We start from the raw sequence: 25,577 nt of genomic DNA, 5'->3' as shown, positions 1-25,577 counted from the left end.
ATCTACCAAAGTCAATATCACTACTTCACCAGTATAATAAGTGTGATTAACAATCACATTATGAGAATAAAAACTTTCATCCTCCTGGCACGTTATCATGCAGCTGTTGGAGTTGCATATTATATCTGTGCATGATGCAGTATTCACTGTCTGCTGTTCCCTATCATGTCTGCTCCCAGGTTGTGTGGTGCCTGAGGCTTCAAGTGGTTGATGTTCCCAGCTATCTTGTTTTTTCCCTATCTGTCTCCTGAGGAGGTAGTTGCCACCTTCTGTTCTGTATGAGGTCTGAACCCACCAATTAGACACTTTGCTGTCTGAAGTTCATTACCAGAAAGGGAACTTATTTCCAATGTTACTGTAGTAGTTCAAAAGCTGGATTCCATGTCATACTGAGCTGGTAACATGTTTTTTTCTGGTGTTTCTGTAATATTTCCAAATCTGGTTTCCATCCAGTACTGAGCTAACATGCTGCTTTCAGGCTGAGCAGGTGCTCTGCCATCTTGATTTCAACAGATTGATTGATGACACAATCCCAGAATCTGGAAGCTTGAGCTGAGCTCCTGGTTTTATCATAATTCATGGTGTTTTCTAGTTCCAGGCAATTTTCTGCTATTGATGATATTGCAGAAGACCAACTATGACCAAAAGATCTGTCAACTTTTATAGCAGCCTGCTTACAGTCCACTAGAGAAGTACCCCACCAATAGAGTGAACAGAAAAACCAAGGCCATTCTTAAGGGAACAGGATGGCCTGAGAAAGTTGTCAAGCAACTGAAAGCTAAGGCTCCATCACTACCCAGACTATATGGATTACCCAAGATCCGTAAAGAGGGCGTACCACTTTGTCTGATCATGAGCAATATTGAAGCAGCTACCTACCCTACAGTCATGTGCCTTAATAAGATGTTAGCATCATATGCGAGAAAGTATGTCCATCACATCTGCTACACTCAGACTTCTTGAATGCCTCATAAACACATGACTCTTGAGCTCAGACATCATGGTCATCTTTGACATTGTTTCTCTATTCACCAGGGTACCACTTCAGGATGCATTCAGTTTGATCAGTGAGAGAGTTGATGGAGCTCTTCTGAGTCTTTTTAAGAATATTTTAACATTTACTTACTTCCTATGTGGAAGCCAGTTCTATGAGCAGACTTAATGTGCAGTGATGGGTAGTCTCTTATCTCAGCAGTGGCAAATCTGTTTATGGGGAAATCTGAAGATGAGACCCTTACAACTGCTGCCTATGAGTCAACATGTCTATTCAGATATGTTGATGAAATATTTTTCGTCTGGCCACACAGACAGAAAAGACTGGATGAGTTCCTGGACCATATGAACTAAAGAAGTCCCAAGATTAGGATCATCACAGAACTAGAGAATGGTGTTCAACTCCCATTCCTGAATGCCATAGTGAAGAGTAAGCTACTTGGCACATTTGGCCACAGTGTGTGTAGGAGATCAACACATCAGCTTATATCTACAGGCTGACAGCTTCTGTCTTGCAGCACAGAAGACTGTGGTGCTCAAAACACTTGTACATCAAGCCAAGACAATCTCTGGCCAAGAAAATCTCTGGCCAAGACAGTTTTAAAACGGAGTTAGAACATGTAAAAACGTTCACGGACAATGGATATTGAACTAGGGACATCCACAAAGCATTACATCCTGCCAGACCTGGTACAATGGAAGAGTAACAAGTAGAAAAGACCATGAAGGACGCCTTTCTAGCATATGCAGGTCCAATCTCTGCTAAGGTCAGTAAAATCCTCAAGACACACAAAATCAAAAGTGAGTTCTGTCCATCCAGCAATATCATGGCCCTTCTGGAACAGTCAAGAATGACTGAGAGTTAAGAAAACCTGGTGTTTACCATATAACTTGTGAATTTGGTATGTCTTACATTGGTCACACCACCAGAACAGTGGACATAAGATGTAAAGAACACCAAAGAGCGAAAGATGCATCATGCTATGGCAGGCCACTATATCATCAATAACAGAACATAGCTTGGAACTTAAAAGCACCTTAAATTGTAACAAAACCAGGATCCTGGCTCTAACCCTTAGATTCTGAAATAGTGTCATCAATGAATCTACTGAAATCAAGATGGTGGGGAACCTGATCAACAAAATACTAACTTAGTATGGGGTGGAATACAGCTTTGGAGTTCGCCTGCTTAGCTGAATGGCAACATGCTTGCCTCCCATGCAGTGGGCCCAGGTTCAATTCCCGGCCAGGTTGGAGATTTTCTCTGTTCGTGGACTGGGTGTTGTGTTGCCCTCATCATCATTTCATTCTCATCACTGGCACACGAGTCACCCAATGTGGCGTCAACTGAAATTGGTGGCTGAACTTCCCTGGATGTGGCCTCCAAGCTAGCAATGTGATACAATCATTTTGTTTTACAGCTTTGGAACTATTACAGTAACCCCAGAAAGAAGTTCCCTTCTCTGGTAATGAACCTCAGATGACCGTAATATAATTAACATCACCAGAACCCATACAAAGCACCAGGCAGCAACTACCTCCTTGGGAGACAGTCAAACTGGTCATAAACAAGACAAAGAACAACATCAACCATATGAAACTTTTCTGTAAAGTTTAGAAGGTAGGAGACGAGGTACTGGCAGAAGTAAAGCTGTGAGTACCGGGCGTGACTCATGCTTCGGTAGCTCAGTTGGTAGAGCACTTGCCCGCGAAAGGCAAAGGTCCCGAGTCTCGGTCGGGCACACAGTTTTAATCTGCCAGAAAGTTTCATATCAGCGCACACTCCGCTGCAGAGTGAAAATCTCATTCTGGAAACATCCATCTCCGCAATATCCTTTCTTTCAGGAGTGCTAGTTCTGCATGTCTCGCAGGAGAGCTTCTGTAAAGTTTAGAAGGTAGGAGACGAGGTACTGGCAGAAGTAAAGCTGTGAGTACCGGGCGTGACTCGTGCTTCGGTAGCTCAGTTGGTAGAGCACTTGCCCGCGAAAGGCAAAGGTCCCGAGTTCGAGTGTCGGTCGGGCACACAGTTTTAATCTGCCATAAAGTTTCATATCAGCACACACTCCGCTGCAGAGTGAAAATCTCATTCTGGAAGCATGAAGAATGTCTACAGCACCAAGGCACCCATAATGGGCACTGGCAGAAGAAGATGAAAACAGCCACAAGAAAGAGCCACAATTTGTAAAGGATGGCATAGTGAACACCAGGCACCTCCCAGGAATAAACAATTCGTCAGAAAAGTGACCTGTCTTAGGAAACACCTAATGAAAACACCAAGTTATGAAATAAAAATATTTTGTTGGGAAGATGCAAACTACTGGTATTACACTCAATTCTATGAGATGACAATGAATTGCCAGAAAAGTATAAGAACTTACGTTATGACTTAGTTTAAGAGTGAATATATGTTGCGTTTTCATACTGAAGTGACTGGTTGGCTGTAACATAATGCAGATGGACAACTATATTTACATTATTAGATGATAGGTTTTGGTGCTGGCTAAACAATGAACTATGTGGTACAGTGAAAACAAAACAGACAAAAGAACAGGAGAACAACTACCTGTTGCTGTCTTATCTTAGCTTAGATGTTTCAGAAGCTGCATAAGCTGTGCATTGCACTACCAGTGTGATTAAGCCTTTATTTCAGAAAAGCAAATGTTATCTTCAAATGTGAAAACTTGCTTATGCATTGAGTGAATCAGTTAAGTGTCCAAAAAAAAAACAGGTGTCTCACACTGTGGGGAATATGCCAACACAGATCATCTGCTAGGTGACTACATATGTGCTGCCTAACAGTTTTTTTATTCAGTGGTACACCACTCTGAGACATGGTAGTGTTATGTCTGTCCAATATCCACACTCACTATACTTATTACCCATGGTGGGGTAAATTAAAATAATGAAAGAAAGAATTGAGCAAGTATAAGCATATCTAGTTGTATAGAGATTTGTACTGTAATAATTTTGATGAATACAGCAACATGATCTGAGCACTGAATCATGAGATGAATAGTTTTAATTCAGTTGATCAACAAAATTCATGAGTACCAGGAGTGAGTGGGCTCCAGCATTGTCACCGAATGGGGCAGTGGTGCCTGAGATAATGCATGTCATTGGGGTGCAGGTGAAGTTGTGGTGCTTAGAAAGTTCAAAGGCTGGCAGATAGAAAGGAACTGTGTCTTATGCAAAAATACTGCTTATTTCCAGCAGCAGAGACCCCTTTTTCCAAAGAGATAGATGAGTCCAAGGTGATGTTTAAAGCCAGAGGAAAATTAGGACCTGATCAAGTTATGAGTTCTAACAGTTAGGAGAGAAGTAAAATCCTGTCAGATATCATTCTACAAGGGCAGCACTTGAAGTTGCAATATATTAAGCTTACACTATATTTGTTCATGATTTATTTATGAGTGTAACAACTTTCTCAGAGTATTATTTTTGTAGCAAAATCATTCTCAGAATTCATATGCTGGCGGGAAATGTGCTGTTAGCTGTCTTGTAGGTAAGATCAGACACGTTTTATAGATGCCGATGATGTGGTTGGACTTTGAAGATGCAGAACCTAAAAGGTACATAGATTGCTAGGCACTAGACCAACACAGATTTGCCAGACTACAGCTTTTTGACCAGGTGCTTTACAGGTGGTATGTTGTTGGTTATAATGTGGACAGTCATTATTTTCTCACTTAGCATACTGTTGTGTATCATTTTGTTTGACACAAAAATGTAATGAGTCAAATTCACATTACATGGAAGAGGGAAGATCAAATTGGTTACAACTGTATTCACGCAAAAGACATCATACAATCATTCACAGTGTCACTCCAGAAACTGTCTCAACCTGACATGAAAAAAGAGTTGCCCTAATTAGTTACAGGAACAGTAAAGAGGTTTTTATTTTACAGGAATACAACAGAAATCTCACAGTAATCATGGACAGTACAGTGTATGAATTCTAAATGAGTGATTTTATGAATCATTCCATATACAAAGAATTGAGAAGTGACCCCACAGCTAGAAGATAAAGGAAGTCACAAGCTCTAATTGCAGGTTTTAGAATCACTGCTGACAGTCAAAGAGCTTACCTTGAAAGTTCCAGTCCAATCAAGAACACAGGGTATCCCAGATGGAATGGTCATTATTCAGGGATATGACAGGAATGATCATTTGAAGCAAAAACATGTAGTCTAAAATGTGTACATTAATAGCTATGACCAGTTCTTCATCTTAAATACTATGAAACAAAACTCTTCAACAGCGAGCTCTTTGCTTTTTCCATTTTGAGAGGTTGTATGGACCAAAACAAGTAAAAAATGTCCATTAAACATCAGCTCTAAAGTGCATGCCTTGAGGGCTATAAGCACTGATTCAGTAGAAGATGTGTGTTTCACATTAGCAAAGCTCACACATAGCTCTTAAGGTATTCATTTTAGAGCCCATGTTTACTAGACTATTTGGCTTAGAATGATTGTTTCTGTCATATCCCTGAATATTGACCATTCTTCCTATGTCACTCTGTAAATGGTTACAGAAAGTGCATAACGTAGCTGTTAGGGGTGCATGGCTGTGAAGGTGGGTGGAGTGACTGGCAGTGATAGGTCAGAATGTCTACTGTTTACCACACAGGGTATAGCTGCAGTCATCTGATAGCCGCTGTCAGGAGGTAGTCAAACATGTAAATAGTACTACTGAATAACCCCTTTTCCCTTTATTCCACAACAACTACAGCTGTGGAGACACTGCAGGAGCAGTGGCTCTGGTAAGCAGGTGTCAGCAGCTGCTCTTTGTACAGATAGTGCATGGCATGTTCACTCAGGTATTGCAGTTACCAGCAGATAGGTGCAGTCAGCAAAGTATCAGAGGTTCTGACACAGGATGGCTGACCTACAGCCCCCAGCATGTACAGTGGCAGTGACATGTTCCTGTACAGAGTGGTGAATAGTGACAATTTTTACCCATTCAGGCAGTGACACAAGTAGGTGAACAGCAGCAGATGAGTTACCTAGTGGAGGACCCATTGGTGGAAAGGCACCAAGCCAGCTGCAATTCAGACTTGGTGGAGGCAGAAGTCTGTTGAAGGCAGCTTGTTGACTCAGCTTGTTTCAACTGTCATGGATCTCCAATCATGTTTAGTGCATAGTGATGATTGTACAATGCCTGTTTGAACTAGACAGTATACAGGGTGGAGAAAAATTGTGTCACAAAATTTTAACCCTGGATAGCTGATGCCACTAGGAACAAAACTTACTAATGTTGTATAGGTCAACAAAGCATCATTTTTAAACTACGGAAACTTTGCACCACACACTCCGATTGGCCATGGGATTGCCCTGTTGCCACTCACCAGTTGACTGGCAGTTCTATCAATCCAGTTCTGTGAGTTGGTGAGTGCATCTTTGGTTGGCATTTGTTTTGTGTATTCAGCCATGAATATTAGATGGAATATTCACTGCAGTATGAAAGTGACTTTTATGAAGCCACAGGAACCTGCTGACCTTCCACAATTCAAGGGGATTTGTATGGCGTGTTAGATGCCAATATTGTAATTTGTCTGGGTATGATGAATTTCCATGCACAAAGGCAATGCCAGTTGTGTGTGACTCTTGTAGAAGGGTTAGCCATGAAATATGGCAGTGTACTAAATCTCAGTGGTCCATAATAATGCATAAAGATTAGTTTTCTAGTGTCTTTGGATGTATAATTGCACCCACATCCCATCATAATTCTTACATTCATCAAATGGAGTCTACACAAATGCCAGAAATGCATGCAGCAGTGATACATGAAGCAGTTCAGATTTTGAAGGGGCAAGTAGTCACAGTGTTACAAAGTAATGCTCTGTTGCAAACAGGTAGACACTTAACAAGCCAATAGTGGCTATGTACATTCCAAGCCAGCATAGGCAAAAACCTTGTCATATGTATTTCTCCCTTCAGCAGATCCTGTAGCAGCTAGTTTAATGACTCCTTTTTCAGAGAAATCAACTGAGGATTTATTAATTATTTGAAGGCTGCCACTAAATTAGGTCATTTGACAGATCAGATGTACTTGTATGTGACTAGCTGGCAGATGGTAGGTGCTGTGCAGTCATGTTCCATGTACCACAAAGGATGAAAACAATCATGGACGTTTGAACAGCTAGCTAAATCCATTACCAATAGTACCACAAGCAGAACAGTGTGAGGTTTTTATGGGAACGGTCTAAATGGTTAATTACAAAAGTGCAATAAATCAGCAGAAGCATTTTCAGATAGAATTAGAAAAATTAACATGCAAACCTATGAACTGATGCAGCATATGGAAACAGACAGTTATTCTGCAAGATGGAGAAAACAGAGTATTGAATGTATTTATGTAGGTACCTCCAGCTGACATATTGAGAAAGGTCAGAATAGAAAACATACATGATTTAGTTGATAGTATCAGTGTTGCCATAAAGCTTGAGGAAATCGACATTTTTACCAAAGGATGAGATGACTGAACTGTGTTCTCCTCGGAGGTAAAGTGTTATAGGTGTTGGCATGCAGGTCACATTAAGAAGCAATGCTGCCAATCCAAATGTTACAGTTGTGAGGAAGTTGGCACCAGCTGTGTGAGTGTCGAAGTACAAAACAGGATAGACAATGTAATGACAGGAGTTTGTTAATCAACAAAGGAAATGCCTCAACGATGAGATGGCATCTCTAGTAACACAGAATACTGCAAAAATGTATGCAAAGATGGAATGCTGCTTTTTTGACTAAGTAAGTGGAGTGGAACATAAATTTTTGGTAGATACAGGGGCTTATTTGTTGATTGTTTGTCTGGAGCTCTTAGGTAGGAAGAAGTGAATCTCCACATTATACACTCCTGGAAATTGAAATAAGAACACTGTTACTTCATTGTCCCAGGAAGGGGAAACTTTATTGACACATTCCTGGGGTCAGACACATCACATGATCACACTGACAGAACCACAGGCACATAGACACAGGCAACAGAGCATGCACAATGTCAGCACTAGTACAGTGTATATCCACCTTTTGCAGCAATGCAGGTTGCTATTCTCCCATGGAGACGATCGTAGAGATGCAGGATGTAGTCCTGTGGAATGGCTTGTCATGCCATTTCCACCTGGCGCCGCAGTTGGATCAGCGTTCATGCTGGACGTGCAGACCGCGTGAGACGACGCTTCATCCAGTCCCAAACATGCTCAATGGGGGACAGATCCGGAGGTCTTGCTGGCCAGGGTAATTGACTTACACCTTCTAGAGCACTTTGTGTGGCACGGTATACATGCGGACGTGCATTGTCCTGTTGGAACGGCAAGTTCCCTTGCCCCTCGATGATCACCAGAGGTGCACGGCCAGTGTAGGAGATTGTTCCCCACACCATGATGCCCGGTGTTGGCCCTGTGTGCCTCGGTCGTATGCAGTCCTGATTGTGGCACTCACCTACACGGCGCCAAACATGCATACGACCATCATTGGCACCAAGGCAGAAGCTACTCTCATCGCTGAAGACGACACGTCTCCATTCGTCCCTCCATTCACGCCTGTCGCGACACCACTGGAGGCGGGCTGCACGATGTTGGGGCGTGAGTGGAAGACGGCCTAACGGTGTGCGGGACCGTAGCCCAGATTCATGGAGACAGTTGCGAATGGTCCTCGCCGATACCCCAGGTGCAACAGTGTCCCTAATTTGCTGGGAAGTGGCGGTGCGGTCCCCTACGGCACTGCGTAGGATCCTACGGTCTTGGCATGCATCTGTGCATTGCTGCGGTCCGGTCCCAGGCCGACGGGCACGTGCACCTTCCGCCAACCACTGGCAACAACATCGATGTACTGTGGAGACCTCACGCCCCACGTGTTGAGCAATTCAGTGGTACGTGCACCCGGCCTCCCGCATGCCCACTATATGCCCTCACTCAAAGTCCGTCAACTGCACAAACGGTTCACGTCCATGCTGTCGCGGCATGCTACCAATATTAATAACTGCGATGGAGCTCTGTATGCCACGGCAAACTGCCTGACACTGACGGCGGCGGTGCACAAATGCTTCGCAGCTATCGCCATTCGACGGCAAACACCGCGGTTCCTGGTGTGTCCGCTGTGCCGTGTGTGTGATCATTGCTTGTACAGCCCTCTCGCAGTGTCCAGAGCAAGTATGGTGGGTCTGACACACCGGTGTCAATGTGTTCTTTTTTCCATTTCCAGGAGTGTAGATTCTGTGGGGTATGAATGATGTGACATCACTAGGAATAACACTGCTTGGCAAAGGGCTCAAATTTCTGGGTAAGCATCACACAAAAATTGATTTTTTGCAGTATGAAATCAAACTCAGTGTGACATTGTTTGAACTGCACATGACTGCTGCAAGTTCTACATCACTGCAAGATTCAGCAATTTTGAAGGTGGTACCAAATAAACTGCAGATATATGTACTTAAGACTAATTTGCATGAAAAAGTACCAAGAGTTATGGTGAAACTAGTCTGAGTAAGTGTGGGTATTGACCTACCAAGCTAAGTATTAGGGGAGAGTTGCCTAAATTGTACCACTTTTGAGTAGTAAGTTAAAAAATTATTTAAACATTGCCATCCTGAACTATAAGTTGTTGTCCTTGGTATCTGATTCAAACGATGGAAATTCTGAGAATTCTGCTCTCAATTTTCTAAGCATTTCCGAGTAGTACAAATTAGAACTCTGGTTTCCTAATCTTTACCGGTTGGTGCATAAATTGTACCATCCTCTCCCTAAGCTTGAAGATGTATACTAGTCTAACTTTAAGCGAAACTTCCATATTTTAATTCTAATGTCACTATTTTCAGGAATTACTAAATGAATTTTACACTCCTTTTCTCCACACTTTCCATGAATCCACATTATGCATTTCCTGCAAGTGATCATTTTTTATATTCAACACTTCTCTCACAACTCGCAATACCATTCCTCTGTTTCTTGAATCAGTTTCTGTGGTGGTTTCCACACACAGTATGAAAAATATTTCCTTTTCACAGGTAAAGCTGTAGTTCTGGATTTATTCTCCTTTGCTTTGGTTATTCTTTTTTTGCATAGCCTACTCATCAACTCATAGGCTCTTTGGCTAGACCTTGAAGTTTTGCTTGGAACTTTCATCATTTCCCTGAGAGTCAGTAATCTTTCTTGAAAGGACACCTTTGGCCTGCCACTTTTTGCATGTCATGGCTTCTTCTACATTGAGATTATGGGGCAATCTGTTTAGTTATGCAAACATAGAAAGCAAAGTTTCTTACATCTAACATGCATAAACCAAACATCATATCTCTTCAAATGTTAGAATATCCTCTTTCAAAGCATTTTCTCATTTGTTAGAAAATACTGTTCCTGTAGCCAAAAGTTTTATCACTTTTATATTTATTTTCAGCATGTTGGCTTAGGCACATTTATCTGCATGCATTTTCATTTAATCTGTAATCCCAAGCTACATATACTGTTACGACTAAATGCTATGCATATGCATTTAATCCGTAATTCCCAACTACATGTACTGTTACAGCTAAATGCTATACATCTGAGCTCTGCTTTCCATAACACCTTTCTGTTGCCACACTGTCATACAAAATGGTTATTTAATCCATAACTTTTGAAAAAGAAAGCATCAGAAAAGTCACCACATCCTTTCTAAATATTATGTTGCAGCAATAATGCTAAACATATTTTTTAAAGCTTCTTAAGTTGTACTGATACTATATCAGAACCTTATATTAGTACATTATAGACAACACAGCCATTTTCTGTTTGACAGCTTCCTTTAAAAGTAAGGTTATTTCATGTATATTCACCTATAAATTTTTTGTACATCAAACATAATACACTCCTGGAAATGGAAAAAAGAACACATTGACACCGGTGTGTCAGACCCACTATACTTGCTCCGGACACTGCGAGAGGGCTGTACAAGCAATGATCACACGCACGGCACAGCGGACACACCAGGAACCGCGGTGTTGGCCGTTGAATGGCGCTAGCTGCGCAGCATTTGTGCACCGCCGCCATCAGTGTCAGCCAGGTTGCCGTGGCATACGGAGCTCCATCGCAGTCTTTAACACTGGTAGCATGCCGCGACAGCGTGGACGTGAACCGTATGTGCAGTTGACGGACTTTGAGCGAGGGCGTATAGTGGGCATGCGGGAGGCCGGGTGGACGTACCGCCGAATTGCTCAACACGTGGGGTGTGAGGTCTCCACAGTACATCGATGTTGTTGCCAGTGGTCGGCGGAAGGTGCACGTGCCCGTCGATCTGGGACCGGACCGCAGCGACGCACGGATGCACGCCAAGACCGTAGGATCCTACGCAGTGCCGTAGGGGACCGCACCGCCACTTCCCAGCAAATTAGGGACACTGTTGCTCCTGGGGTATCGGCGAGGACCATTCGCAATCGTCTCCATGAATCTGGGCTATGGTCCCGCACACTGTTAGGCCGTCTTCCGCTCATGCCCCAACATCGTGCAGCCCGCCTCCAGTGGTGTCGCGACAGGTGTGAATGGAGGGACGAATGGAGATGGGTCGTCTTCAGCGATGAGAGTCGCTTCTGCCTTGGTGCCAATGATGGTCGTATGCGTGTTTGGCGCCGTGCAGGTTAGCGCCACAATCAGGACTGCATACGACCGAGGCACACAGGGCCAACACCCGGCATCATGGTGTGGGGAGCGATCTCCTACACTGGCCGTACACCTCTGGTGATCGTCGAGGGGACACTGAATAGTGCACGGTACATCCAAACCGTCATCGAACCCATCGTTCTACCATTCCTAGACCGGCAAGGAAACTTGCTGTTCCAACAGGACAATGCACGTCCCCATGTATCCCGTGCCACCCAACGTGCTCTAGAAGGTGTAAGTCAACTACCCTGGCCAGCAAGATCCCCGGATCTGTCCACCATTGAGCATGTTTGGGACTGGATGAAGCGTCGTCTCACGCGGTCTGCACGTCCAGCACGAACGCTGGTCCAACTTAGGCACCAGGTGGAAATGGCATGGCCAGCCGTTCCACAGGACTACATCCAGCATCTCTACGATCGTCTCCATGGGAGAATAGCAGCCTGCATTGCTGCGAAAGGTGGATATACACTGTACTAGTGCCAACATTGTGCGTGCTCTGTTGCCTGTGTCTATGTGCCTGTGGTTCTGTCAGTGTGATCATGTGATGTATCTGACCCCAACAATGTGTCAATAAAGTTTCCCCTTCCTGGGACAATGAATTCACGGTGTTCTTATTTCAATTTCCAGGAGTGTATGTGTACAGGAATCAAATGGTAGTTCTGGCAAGCATAAATAATTTTGGCATGCACGAGTTAAGTCTGCCAAACTGTTTACTCTTGGCCAACTTAGATATCCTAGAAGAGAATGATATGGATAGGTTTGGTGAAGACCTTCGCCACTAGCAATACATCAGTGCATGCATCTGCATCAGACAAAAAAATGAAGTGTTTGGAAAGAACAAATAGAGCAGTGGTAGAGGCTTTGTTACTAATATTTATGAATTGTTGTATCCTGGAGGCCATTAGGAGTGGCATATGTCTTGCAATATAGAATAACAATAGAAATTAAAGCTGCAGCACACAGGAAACCATAAAGAGCTGCAAAACACCTGCAACCAATAACTAAGGAATTTGTTGACCAGCAGTTAGATGATGGCAGTATTGAACATATTGATAGCCGATGCTTTGCACTGGTAATAACTGTCTCCACAGGTTTCACAATGACTACAGGTATCTGACTGCATGAAATATAATCAGTGCATGTCCTTTTCCAAACACAGGGAGACTTTGGACAACATAGGTTAGTGTAAATACTTTTCTATGCTGGGTTTAAAATATGGCTGTCACTAACTGGAAGAAGACCAGCCCAGTACCATGTTTATGGCCCCATGTAGTCACTTACCAATATCATGAAAAGCTCTTTGGTCTCAAAAATTTGAAAGATTTATCCCAGTGATGCAATTGTGTTTACCAACAACATGGAGTAACATTTACAAGAATTGGAGGATGTGTTCAAGAGGCTATATACAGCATGTTTGACACTGAGTATGGATAAATGTCACATTGTAGCCATGAAGGTGAATTATCTTGGACACATAATTAGCCAAGATTGTGTGAAAATTGATCTGCACTTAATTTCTGCAGTACAGGGTTTCTTGCTACTAGAGACAACAAAACACCTTCAAACATTCCTCTGTCTTTGTAATTATTACAGTAAATCCATAGAAGGTTTGTGAAAATTCCTGAGACATTAAACTATTTGCTAAAGAAAAGAGCAAAGATTCAGTTGTCTACTGACTGTCAAGCCAACAGCCTTGCCTCAGTGGTAAAACAGGTTCCCATCAGATCACTGAAGTTAAGCACTCTCACACCTGAATAACAGTTGAATGGGTGACCACCCACTCTACAGAGTGCTGTTGGCAAGTGAGGTGCACTCAGCCCTTGTGAGGCCAATTGATGAGCTGCTTGAATGAGGATTAGTGCCTCCAGTCACAAAAACTGTCTACGACTAGGAGAGAGGTGTGCTGACAACACGCCGCACCATATCCGAATCCAGTGATGCCTATTGGCAGAGAGGTTGGTCAGCTTTTTGAGGCATGTTCAGACAGAGTTTAGATTAGTAAAAGGGGAACTCACCCACAAATACAGTATGTATATAGTCGTAGACAGTTTTTGTGACTGGAGGCACTAATCCTCATTCAAGCAGCTCATGTTTGTTGTTACCTCTATGGAAGAAAATTTATGGTAGTTACAGGCCATGCCACAATGAAGTGGTTACTGGGATTAAAAGATTTGTCAAGTAGGTTGACACTTTTGTCTCTGAAATTAAGAAAATTTTAGTATGAGATAGTGCATGAACCAGGAAGAAAGCATTGCTAGATAGTGCATAAACAAGGAAGAAAGCATGGAAATGCCAATAGCTTAAATAGAAAATTTGTTGTGTTACAAACACAGGGTAGGAGCACAAATAAGTAGCAGAATGCACTGGGTGATGATGCTGACTATAAAGTATTTAGGACATTGCCACCGTCTGGAGTACACAAAGGCTTGCTATTCAGAGCAACAAATTGTGGACCATGGCTGGTGATGTCTGCAGCTTTTAAAAATGATGCACCAAGGCAAGGACATTATCTTGTTTTGTCAGGTCATGAAGGTCAGAGAGCAACTGACTGGACTGTGGCAAAGAAATTTAGTGGACAACAAAGAAAGAACCCATGGAACAATTTCTTAGAATGCTTAGTACTAGCCCTTTCCACCCTCAACTAAATGGAAAAACAGAATGTGTTCACTGTACAATTTCAAACATTTTAATTATTGTGTAAATGTACATCGTAATGATTGGGACATCTCCCATTTGTTGTGTCTGCATATAATTCTAGTTGTAGGGTTCTAACCTCACAAAGTAGTATACAGTACCTTTTGTCTTAGTGAAACCTGAACTGTGAAAAATTGGAAACTCAGTTAATAAATTTGCAAAGATGCTGCCTGATATTTGGCAGAAAGTGAAAAAAGCTAATATGAAAGTGCTCAAGTGAGAAGGACAGACAAAACAGTGTGTCAATAACTTAACTCAATATACAACTGGATAATGGGTTTTATTGATGAACCCCTACACACCTAAGTGCAAGACAATGAAATTCTGGAACTCCTATCAAAAACCATATCAGGTCACAGAGATGACATCTCCCATCAACATTAAGTTGCAACTTCCAGTGACAGTCTCTATTTTATATGTAGGACGTGTCAAGCTGTTTGAGGGAACCAGAGGTGCTTTACACTAGTACCAGTGTCATAACCAGTGCAGTATTTTAAGTTCAAGAAGAAAGGAAAGAGATTGAAAGCCAATGATATAGGAATACAAAACCACATAATGGAAAAACTGAATGACATGAGTTTATTGAAAGTTTCGTTGATAATATGTGAAATAGTTTATTTTTTGTCACTGTTTGGAAATATTCAGGTTATACTACATGTTTATTTTGTTGTTGTGGGCTGTTGTGTTGTGAAGACCTATTTTTTTCTTTATTGATGGCATTTTAAGAGATAATGATAGGGCACAGCATATTGCCAAGTTGAATGACTATAATAGTAACTGGAATGTGCATCCTTTTTTGAAAGTGAGAGGGAAGTGAACACAGAACGGTCCCCGCAGTAGTGGGGAACTGGATGAGAAAATCAAAGAGGTTCTCCTATGGAACTGTAGGCACTGCAAAACATAGAGGAGACATGTTGAACAGATGGCAAAGATTTGTGCTCTTCAGGCTGAATTAGAGCACGTGAAATTTTAAGTAGATAGATTGAACAAGGAGAAACATCATGGAAAGTGGGTAAAGATAACAAGCAATGGGTAAAAGGGAAACAGCTCATCAAATTCATCTACATTTGAGCCTATAGTGTTGTCAAATCTAAACTTGTTACCTGTAGTAGGAGGAAAAGTGCCTCATCCAGTGCAGAATCACAGTAGGGTACAGCAGACACTTAACAAAGAAACTCATGGCATGTCAGTACAAGAAAAGAGAGTGAAGAAGAGAGTCTTGCTGCTAGATAGGAACCATGACAGGGTTGTAGGCCAGATGGTGCAGGACAAGTTATGAATGCAGTACCTGGTCACAAGTATTGTGAAGCCAAGTGCCTAGCAAGGTGACAGAGGACATAGGGGATTTGTTTAAAGATTTTCACAAAGAGGATCAGGTGATCACATTAGGTGAAGTAGGAAACTGTGTGTCTATGGACAAATATAACAGAATTAGGAGTGAACTGAATAAAACATGAGTCGCAACTGTACCTACAGGTTTGTCTTGTGGAGGTCCTACAGTGCCATGACCAACACTAAATTAACGCAGCTGTGAGCCATATGAACACTGAGCTGAGCAAGCTGATGCTGACTGAAATGAAACCTTTAATGAGTGTAGTGCCTGTTGCTACAGTTGAGAGATGGAGATATACTAGACATGGCCTACACCTGAACAGGAGAAAGAAAGATAAGTTTTCTGAGTTTCTTGGAGGTGATATAAGGGTAGGATGGGGCACCATCACACAAAGGAATATTCCTGTAGTTACTTGTGTCAGAGAGGTATCTTTTTTAGATTATAATCACAATTCAGGCACCCTGCTTTGAAATAAGTCAAAAGAACAGAAGAGCCTCACAAAATTCTTAATAATGCACAAAAAAGTAACCACAGGCTTAAAGAGGTTACATATAAAAGATTACACTACTGCAGCTTATTCATGCAGAACTAATATGGGAAAAGGAGTTGTTAGATAAGTTCAAAAACACTGAGACCAGTAGATTTCATAGTGATCAGCACATAGAAGTGTGTGCTTGTGAATTAATACTGAAAAACAGTTCTCTTCTAATTGTCACTCTATATAGATTCCCAGTGGGAAATTTTGAAATGTTTGTGAGGAATCTGGATTCCTTACTATGTTATGAGTCAGAAAGCAGCAATCAGTTAATAGTCTGTGGTGATTTCAGTGTAGATTTACGTAAGGATTTTAATAGGAAATATCACCTGGAAACCTTATTTGGATCCTAAAATCTGAGCTCAGCAATAAACTTTCCAACACTTGTGGATAAATACAATAGGGCCCTAATTGATAAAATTTGGTTTGGTCAACCTACAATCAAAAAAATACCTGTTTACTCACTAACAAATACCCTTTCTGATTATTTAGTAAGGATAAATGATGTAGTAACTAACAGTATGGATACACCTTAGTGGAAATCAGTTATAATAATTAATGACTGCAGGACACATGTTTTAAGGATAGTTTATAAGTAATAATCTGAGATGAATTTAATAATGAATCAAATGCTGAAACAAAGCTTAATCTATTCCACGGTAAATTTATATCATTATTTGAAAATTGCTTTCCATATTAGTTAGTCAGATGGTCCATTGAACAACCATGTAAAACAATTATAGATCACTAGAGAAATTAAAGTATCTTGTGAAAGGAAAAGGAAAGTGTATTTGTTTGCAAGAACTAACAGAGAATCTGGAGTAGTTATACCCCACAAAAACTACTCAAAATAGATAATAAAGATTATTAAACAATTAAGAAACATGCACAAGTCAGAAATTAGTAATTCCAACAAAAGACTTACGCTGTATAGATTGTAGTGAATTGACACAACATTCAGTGACAGAAGTGGATGACATCACTATTGAACTGAATAGAAGTGCGGTAATTGATGAGTCACAGGTAGCAAATACATTTAATAATCATTGCTTAAATATAGTAGAAAGTATAGGGACAAATAGTTCAAGAGAAAAAGCACAGCATTTTATTCAAAAATGAATTACCATAAAATTCAGTCATATGAATGTACCACCAACATATCCTTCTGAAATTATGAAAATTATTTATTCTCTAAAAAGCAAAAGCTCATCTGCTTTTGACAGTGTTTCAACAGAGTACTAAAGATTTTTTTCCCATATAATAAGCCTGGTCTTATCCAAAATATGTAATGAATCACTACCTAATGGCAATTTCCCAGAGAGACTGAAATAGGCTGTTGTCAAACTTCTGTTTAAGAATAGTGATAGGAGAGATCATAATAATGACCAATCTGTTTCATTGATGACATAGTTTTCCAAAATCTTTGAGAATGTGATGAATTCTTAAATAGTATCTCACCTTAGCAATGGTAATATCCTTAACATCTACATCTCTACTCTGAAAAACCACGAGTTCCATGGCAGAGGTTACTAACCATTTTACCAGTTATAAGGGTTTCTTCCCATTCCATTCACATACAGAGCACAGGAAAAATGATTGTTTGAATGCCTCTGTGCATGCTCTAATTAATATAATCTTGTCTTCAAAATCCCTACATGAGCAATGCATAGAGGTTATAGTACATTCTCAGAGTCATCATCTAAAGCTGGTTGGTGAAACTATGTGAAGAGACTCTCTCATGATAGTTTGCATCTATTTTCAAGAGTCTAACAGTTTAGTTTCTTCAGAATCTTTGTGAAATTCTCCCACGGGTCAAACAAACCTGTGACCATTCCTGTTGCACTTCTCTATATACTGTATGTTCAATATCTCCTGTTAGACCTATTTGGTATGGGTTCCACACACTTGAGCAATATTCTGGCAATAATCTGGAATGGGACACATGGGTGATTTGTAAGCAATCTTCTTTGTATACTGATTGCACTGCCCCAGTATTCTTCCAGAAAACTGATCTCTAACCATGTTTTACCCACAACTAAGGCTATGTGATCATTCCATTTCATATCCCAATAAAGTGTTACTCCCAGGTATCTGCATGAGTCGGCTGATTCTAGCTGTGACTCATTGATATTATAGTCATAGTATCCTTTGTTTTTTCATTCTGTGAAGTGCAAAATTTATATTTTTTTGAGCATTTAAAGCAAGTTGTCAATCTGTGCACCAATTTTAAATCTTATCAGAATCTGACTGAATATTTATGCAGCTTCTGTTGGACAGTACTTTATTACATATAACTGCATCATCAGCAAAAGTCTGAGATTAGTATTAATATTGCTGCAAGATCATTAATATACAACATGAGCAGCAAGGGTTCCAACACACTTGCCTGGAGTGCACCCAAAGTTACTTCTACATCTAGTGATGACTCTCCATTCAAGATATCCTGCTGCATCCTCACTACCAAAATGTCCTCAATCCAGTCACAAACTTCACTTGATACTTCATATGGTCAAACTTTTGACAATAAGCATACACTATGTGCTCAAACGTGTCCAAACACCAGGTTGAAAATGACTTACAAGTTTGTGGCATCCTGCACCAGTAATGTTGGAATTCAATATGCTCTTGGCCCACCATTAGCCTCGATGACGCATTCCACTCTCACAGGAATATGTTCAATCAGGTGCTGGAAGATTTCTTTGGGAATGACATGCTATTCTTCATGGAGTGCTGCACTGAGGAGACATATAAATGTCGGTCAGTGAGGCCTGGCATAAAGTTGCCATTCCAAAACATCCCAAAGGTGTTCTATATTATTCAGGTCAGGACTCTGTGCAGGCCAGTCCCTTACAGGGATGTTACTGTCATGTAACCACTCCTCCACAGGCTGTGCATTATGAACAGGAGCTAGATAGCGTTGAAAGATGCAATGACCATCCTCGAATTGCTCTTCAGCAGTGGGAAGCATGAAGGTGCTTTAAACATCAACGCAGTCCTGTACTGTGATAGTGCCATACAAAACAACAAGGGGTGCAATTCCTCTTGATGAGAAACACCACCTCTGAATTTTACTGTTGGCACTACACACGCTGGCAGATGACGTTCACCAAGCATTCGCCATACGCACACCCTGTCACTGGATTATCACATTGTGCACTGTGATTTGTCACTCCACACAACATTTTCCCACTGTTCAATGGTCCAATGTTTATGCTCCGACATCATTTGGCATTTACCAGCATGAAGTATGGCTTATGAGCAGCCACTTGAACATGAAATCCAAGTTTTCTTACCTCCCTCCTAACTGTCATAATACTTGCAGTGGATCCTGCTGCAGTTTGGAATTCCTGTGTGATGGTCTGGATAGATGTCTGCCTTTAACACATTATGACCCTCTTCAACTGTTGGTGTTTTCTGTCAGTCAACAGACAAGATCAGCCTGTACACTTTAGTGCTGTACATGTCCCTTCACATTTCCATTGCAATATCACATAAGAAACAACAGACCTAGGGAGTGTGGAAATCTCGTGTACAGATGTATGACACAAATGACACCCAATCACCTGACCACATTCAAAGTTCGTGAGTTCCACAGAGCCCTCATTCTGCTCCCTCACAATGTCTAATGACTACTGAAGTTGCTGATGTGGAGTATCTGGCAGTAGGTGGCAGCACAATGCACCTAATATGAAAAGCATATGTTTTTGGGGGTGTCCAGATACTTTTGATCACATAGTGTAGATGTGGTACTGAGTCAAAAGAACTTTGGAAATCAAGAAATACTGCATGTACCTGACTGCCTTGATCCAAAGGTTTCACTATATAACATGATTGACATTTCCAGAATCCATGCTGGTTGGCATTCTGTTCAAGGTACCTCATTATGTTTGAGCTTAGAGTATGTTGTAAGATTCTACAACAAATTGATGTTAAGGATACTGGACATTAGTTTTGCAGATCACTTTTACTACCCTTCTTGTAGACATGTGTGACCTGTCCTTTCTTCCAACTACTGGGCATAGTTTTTTGAGTGAGGTATCTATGATAGATCATAGTCAGAAAAAGGGGAACTCACCCACAAATACAGTATAGAATCTGATAAGAATTCCATTGGAGCCTAGAGCTTTGTTCACTTTTAATTATTTCAGCTGTTTCTCAACACCACAGACACTAACACTTATTTTACTCATCTTTTCAGTGTGACTAGGATGAAACTAGAGCAACTGTCCTTGGTTTTTCTTTGTAAAGGAACATTTGAAAATAGAGTTAAGCATTTAAACTTTGCTACCCTCAATTTCAATTCCTGTCTCATTTGCCAAGTACTAGACACTAACTTTTGTGCTAATAACAGTACATACGACCAGAATTTTTTTGGGTATTTGATAATATTCTTCTTCAATGGCCGTTAAAGGCTCTCTTGAGAGCCAAATTAAGTTCATTTAGCGTATCTCTAACTTTATTCCTATGCTTTCTTTTAAACATATTGTGCAGTAGTCTCTGTTCCTTTAGTAGTTTCCTTACACTAACTGTATACCATGGAGTGTCTCTTCCATCATGAGCTTTTATACATATCTGTCTAGTGCATGGCTAACTATTCCTCTAAACTTTAGCTGTAGTTCCTCTACTGCTCCTCCCCTGAGTTGAAAATTTTAAGTTTCTCATTGAGATATGACATTACTGACTTTTTACCTAGTTTACTAAACATATGTATTTTTCTGCTTGTTTTACTTGTCCTTTGTACTTTGGTAATCATTGTTGCCACAGCCACATCATGGTCACTGATACCAGTTTCATTATGGACATCCTCAAAGAGGTCAGGTCTGTTTGTGGCCTTTAGATCCAATATATGTCCAACGTATTATTGAGGAACTTATGTACAAGCAATCTGACATTTTCTCTAAAGTTTTCAGTTTCATTAGAACATAAGTCAGTTGGGCAAAATAATTATCCAGTTTTCATTTTACACCCATCTCTGATACTGAGTCTTGAGCAAACACTCTCACTTGAAGCTTCAATTTTTAACTCGGTGAATCTGCATTTCTTGGATACTGCAACAAATCCACTACCTTCATTTTCCTTTTGCCTATCCTGTCAATATACAATTAAATTTCCACCAAAAATCTCACTGCTGTGAACTTCAGGTTTCAGCCAGCTTTCCATAAGTAGTATTATGTAAGCTTCACTGCTTTTCAGGAGTACTTCAAACTGTGACACTTTTTGCCAATTGTTTGGCATTTAACCACTAGGATTTCAACACTCTTGCCTGTGGGAGGCATTTCTCTTGATCTTACACTGAAACTTCTGGGTTCTAATTATTCTCAGTTTGCTACAGCTGTCGTCATCTGAATTGGATGCACCCCTTTGTGAACTCCACACACAATCATCTACTAGAGTAGCAGCTCCTGATGTGTAGTGCACACCTGACCCATTTAGAGGGACCCTACAGTTTTCAGTTCTATGACACAAGTCCAGCTTGTCACACAACCTTCAAAGTCTCTGGTACAGTCCTTCTCTTGCTGGCAATTCCATAAGGGGTACCATCATTCACTGTACATTTGAAGTGCAAATGATTAATAAATTGTGTTGCCTCTTCTAGACACCATAAAAAACTGGTTTCCACAGAACAGGTAAAGTGAGTCCATCTGGCTCAGTTTCAGTTTCAGTGAAAGATACACTCCTGGAAATGGAAAAAGGAACACATTGACACCGGTGTGTCAGACCCACCATACTTGCTCCGGACACTGCGAGAGGGCTGTACAAGCAATGATCACACGCACGGCACAGCGGACACACCAGGAACCGCGGTGTTGGCCGTCGAATGACGCTAGCTGCTCAGCATTTGTGCACCGCCACCGTCAGTGTCAGCCAGTTTGCCGTGGCATACGGAGCTCCATCGCAGTCTTTAACACTGGTAGCATGCCGCGACACCGTGGACGTGAACCGTATGTGCAATTGACAGACTTTGAGCGAGGGCGTATAGTGGGCATGCGGGAGGCCGGGTGGACGTACCGCCGAATTTCTCAACATGTGGGGCGTGAGGTCTCCACAGTACATCGATGTTGTCGCCAGTGGTCGGCGGAAGATGCACGTGCACGTCGACCTGGGACCGGACCGCAGCGATGCACGGATGCACGCCAAGACCGTAGGATCCTACGCAGTGCCGTAGGGGACCGCACCGCCACTTCCCAGCAAATTAGGGACACTGTTGCTCCTGGGGTATCGGCGAGGACCATTCGCAATCGTCTCCATGAATCTGGGCTTCGGTCCCGCACACCGTTAGGCCGTCTTCCGCTCACGCCCCAACATCGGGCAGCCCGCCTCCAGTGGTGTCGCGACAGGCGTGAATGGAGGGACGAATGGAGACGTGTCGTCTTCAGCGATGAGAGTCGCTTCTGCCTTGGTGCCAATGATGGTCGTATGCGTGTTTGGCGCCGTGCAGGTGAGCGCCACAATCAGGACTGCATACGACCGAGGCACACAGGGCCAACACCCGGCATCATGGTGTGGGGAGCGATCTCCTACACTGGCCGTACACCTCTGGTGATCGTCGAGGGGACACTGAATAGTGCACGGTACATCCAAACCGTCATCGAACCCATCGTTCTACCATTCCTAGACCGGCAAGGGAACTTGCTGTTCCAACAGGACAATGCACGTCCCCATGTATCCCGTGCCACCCAACGTGCTCTAGAAGGTGTAAGTCAATTACCCTGGCCAGCAACATCTCCGGATCTGTCCCCCATTGAGCATGTTTGGGACTGGATGAAGCGCCATCTCACGCGGTCTGCACATCCAGCACGAACGCTGGTCCAACTGAGGCGCCAGGTGGAAATGGCATGGCAAGCCATTCCACAGGACTACATCCAGCATCTCTACGATCGTCTCCGTGGGAGAATAGCAGCCTGCATTGCTGCGAAAGGTGGATATACACTGTACTAGTGCCGACATTATGCATGCTCTGTTGACTGTGTCTATGTGCCTGTGGTTCTGTCAGTGTGATCATGTGATGTATCTGACCCCAGGAATGTGTCAATAAAGTTTCCCCTTTCTGGGACAATGAATTCACAGTGTTCTTATTTCAATTTCCAGGAGTGTAGCACCTCGTACTTGTTGGTTAGGTGATCAGTCTAACACCCTGAGTCCTCCATGGTTCCCTACTAGGTGCCTAGATCTTCCACTGAGATGCCACTTGTAGGTGGTGGATAAGTAATAGCAGATCCTATACTTTCCACAGATGAGACAGGATCTACAGGAGAGAATATTATTTGAGGTACATTTAATGCCTCAGCCTGTGATCGAGAACAGTATTCCCATTGAGGCTGCATTTTGGTTGGTTTAAACTAATCCTGCTGATTGTCCTTTAAGTTCTGAGCTAAAAAATGACTAATTCTCTATAAGAAGTGAAACAAATACACAAAACAAGATTTCAGTTAAGGCAACAGCATATCAAATTTTGGATTTCAGAAGAATTTCCCTATCAAGAATCCCATTTACATATGCATTCGCCAAATTTTGCAAGCAGTAAATAATAAAGTAGCACTAGTTGCTGTTTCCTGTGACCTATCTAAGGCATTTGTCTGTGTGAGTCACAGCATTCTCCTAGAGAAATTTAAATTTTATGGGATTTATGGTATAGCCAATCAATGGATACATTCATATCTAACCAAAAGAATGCAGAAAATTGTGGTAAGTAATTCAACTAATACTGTTGGAGTTGTTATCCCGACTAGGTAGAAACCTCTTATGGGGTTCCCCAAGGTTCAATTTTAGGTCCACTATCGTTTCTCATCTCTGTAAATGATTATGCTTATAATATGCAATAAACAGAATTAGTTCTTTTTGCAAACAACCCTAGTATTGTAATCAGTCCAAGTATACACACAGTAACAGGAGAAGTGGTACACATTGTTCTTTGAAGTATCACTGGCTGAGTTTCTGTGTGTGGTCTTACTCTCAGTTTTAAAAGGTCACAACATGTTCTGCCTACACATGTAGAAGCATTACACCAATGACAAGTGTAACACTTGGTGAGGAAATTTCAAAAAATTTAGGTGTCCATATTGATAGGAATTTTAACTGGAAATAGCACATTTTGGAACTCTTACAATTATTCAGATCAGCCAATTTACACTTAGAAGCATTGCAAATCTTGGGGAGAGACAAATCAGCTTACTGACTTATCTTGCCTTTTGTCATTCAGTAATGTCATCTGGAATAATTTTGTGGAGTAACTCAACTCTAAGAAAGAAAGTCTTCATAGCTCAAAAACGTGCTGCAAGAGTAATATGTGGTGCTCGACCATATTCATCTTGTAGGCATCTGTTTAAGAAGTTGGGCATTCTGACTATCATTTCACAGTATTTTTATTCCCTCATGAAGTTCGTTGCAAATAATCAATGTCAGTTCAATGATGTACATAATTACCTTACCAGAAGGAAAATTGACATTCATTACTAGACATTAAAGTTGTCTTTATCACACAAAGAAGTCCACAGTGCTGTAGCTCAAATTTTTGATCTCTTATCTGGGAATATAAAATGCCTGACAGTCAACAATGTGAAATTTGAAAACATGCCAAGAAAGTTCATCCTTGACAACTCCTTTTATTCCACAGAAGAATTTCTGTTATTGTAACGTGTAAAAGGTGGTGGGTATGACCTACTAATTTACATATGTATGTTAAAAGAATGTATAAATGTTGAGCATTTAGCCATATTTACAATTAATTTGTGATGGGAATGTAAAATCACTTATTCCACACCATTACAATTTATCATGCAAAAGATCTATGCAACATGAAATTAACTAATTAACTGAGTGTGTATGTTAATTTGTACTTTTTGGAACAAGCAGTGCATTTTGTTGTAGGCAAGAAGTATGATTCATTGTGTTTAAATATATGATAGCATGGGAATGGGGATTCACAGATATCAAGTTTCGTGGCCAATACAAACTATCGACACAACAATAGTATTAGCAGAATAGCAACAGGATTGCCAAAGAGAGAGTCCTACAGTCTGCCCAGCTAGAATGGTTCAGACTAGTACACACTCAAGTAGAGTACAACTGTTTCAGGTTAAGACAGAAGCAGCTGAATGTCATGAGAAGTGCTACACCATACACTTACTTTCAAAAAGTAGGCATGCAAGGGTTTACTCAGTATTCACTCCAGAAGTGTTGACTGTTATGAACAAGGGAAACCAAGAGGGATGACATGGATGGAGTTACAAGAGAGCAGGATGCTAATTAATGTTACAACCTGTGGCATAGTGAGTATGATATTCTGCCTCCTAACTACTGTCACTGGGATGACTGTCATAAATCTGATGCAGCCTATATTACATTGGCCAGAAAAATCACAAGATGTGTGGTCAGCCCAGAACCTGATCTTCATAAATCAG

General features: G+C 41.5%; 1 protein-coding gene across 1 annotated transcript in view; it reads left to right on the top strand.

Annotated features, from left to right (window-relative positions):
• The window catches only part of LOC126298331 (dynein axonemal heavy chain 7-like), a 1,150,327-nt gene that overhangs the window by 957,008 nt on the left and 167,742 nt on the right, over positions 1-25,577 (top strand). The window lies entirely within an intron of this gene.

The sequence above is a fragment of the Schistocerca gregaria genome, chromosome X (assembly GCF_023897955.1).
Source record: "Schistocerca gregaria isolate iqSchGreg1 chromosome X, iqSchGreg1.2, whole genome shotgun sequence".
Classification (NCBI taxonomy): Eukaryota; Metazoa; Arthropoda; class Insecta; order Orthoptera; family Acrididae; genus Schistocerca; species Schistocerca gregaria.
This window is presented reverse-complemented; position numbering and strand designations above follow the sequence as displayed.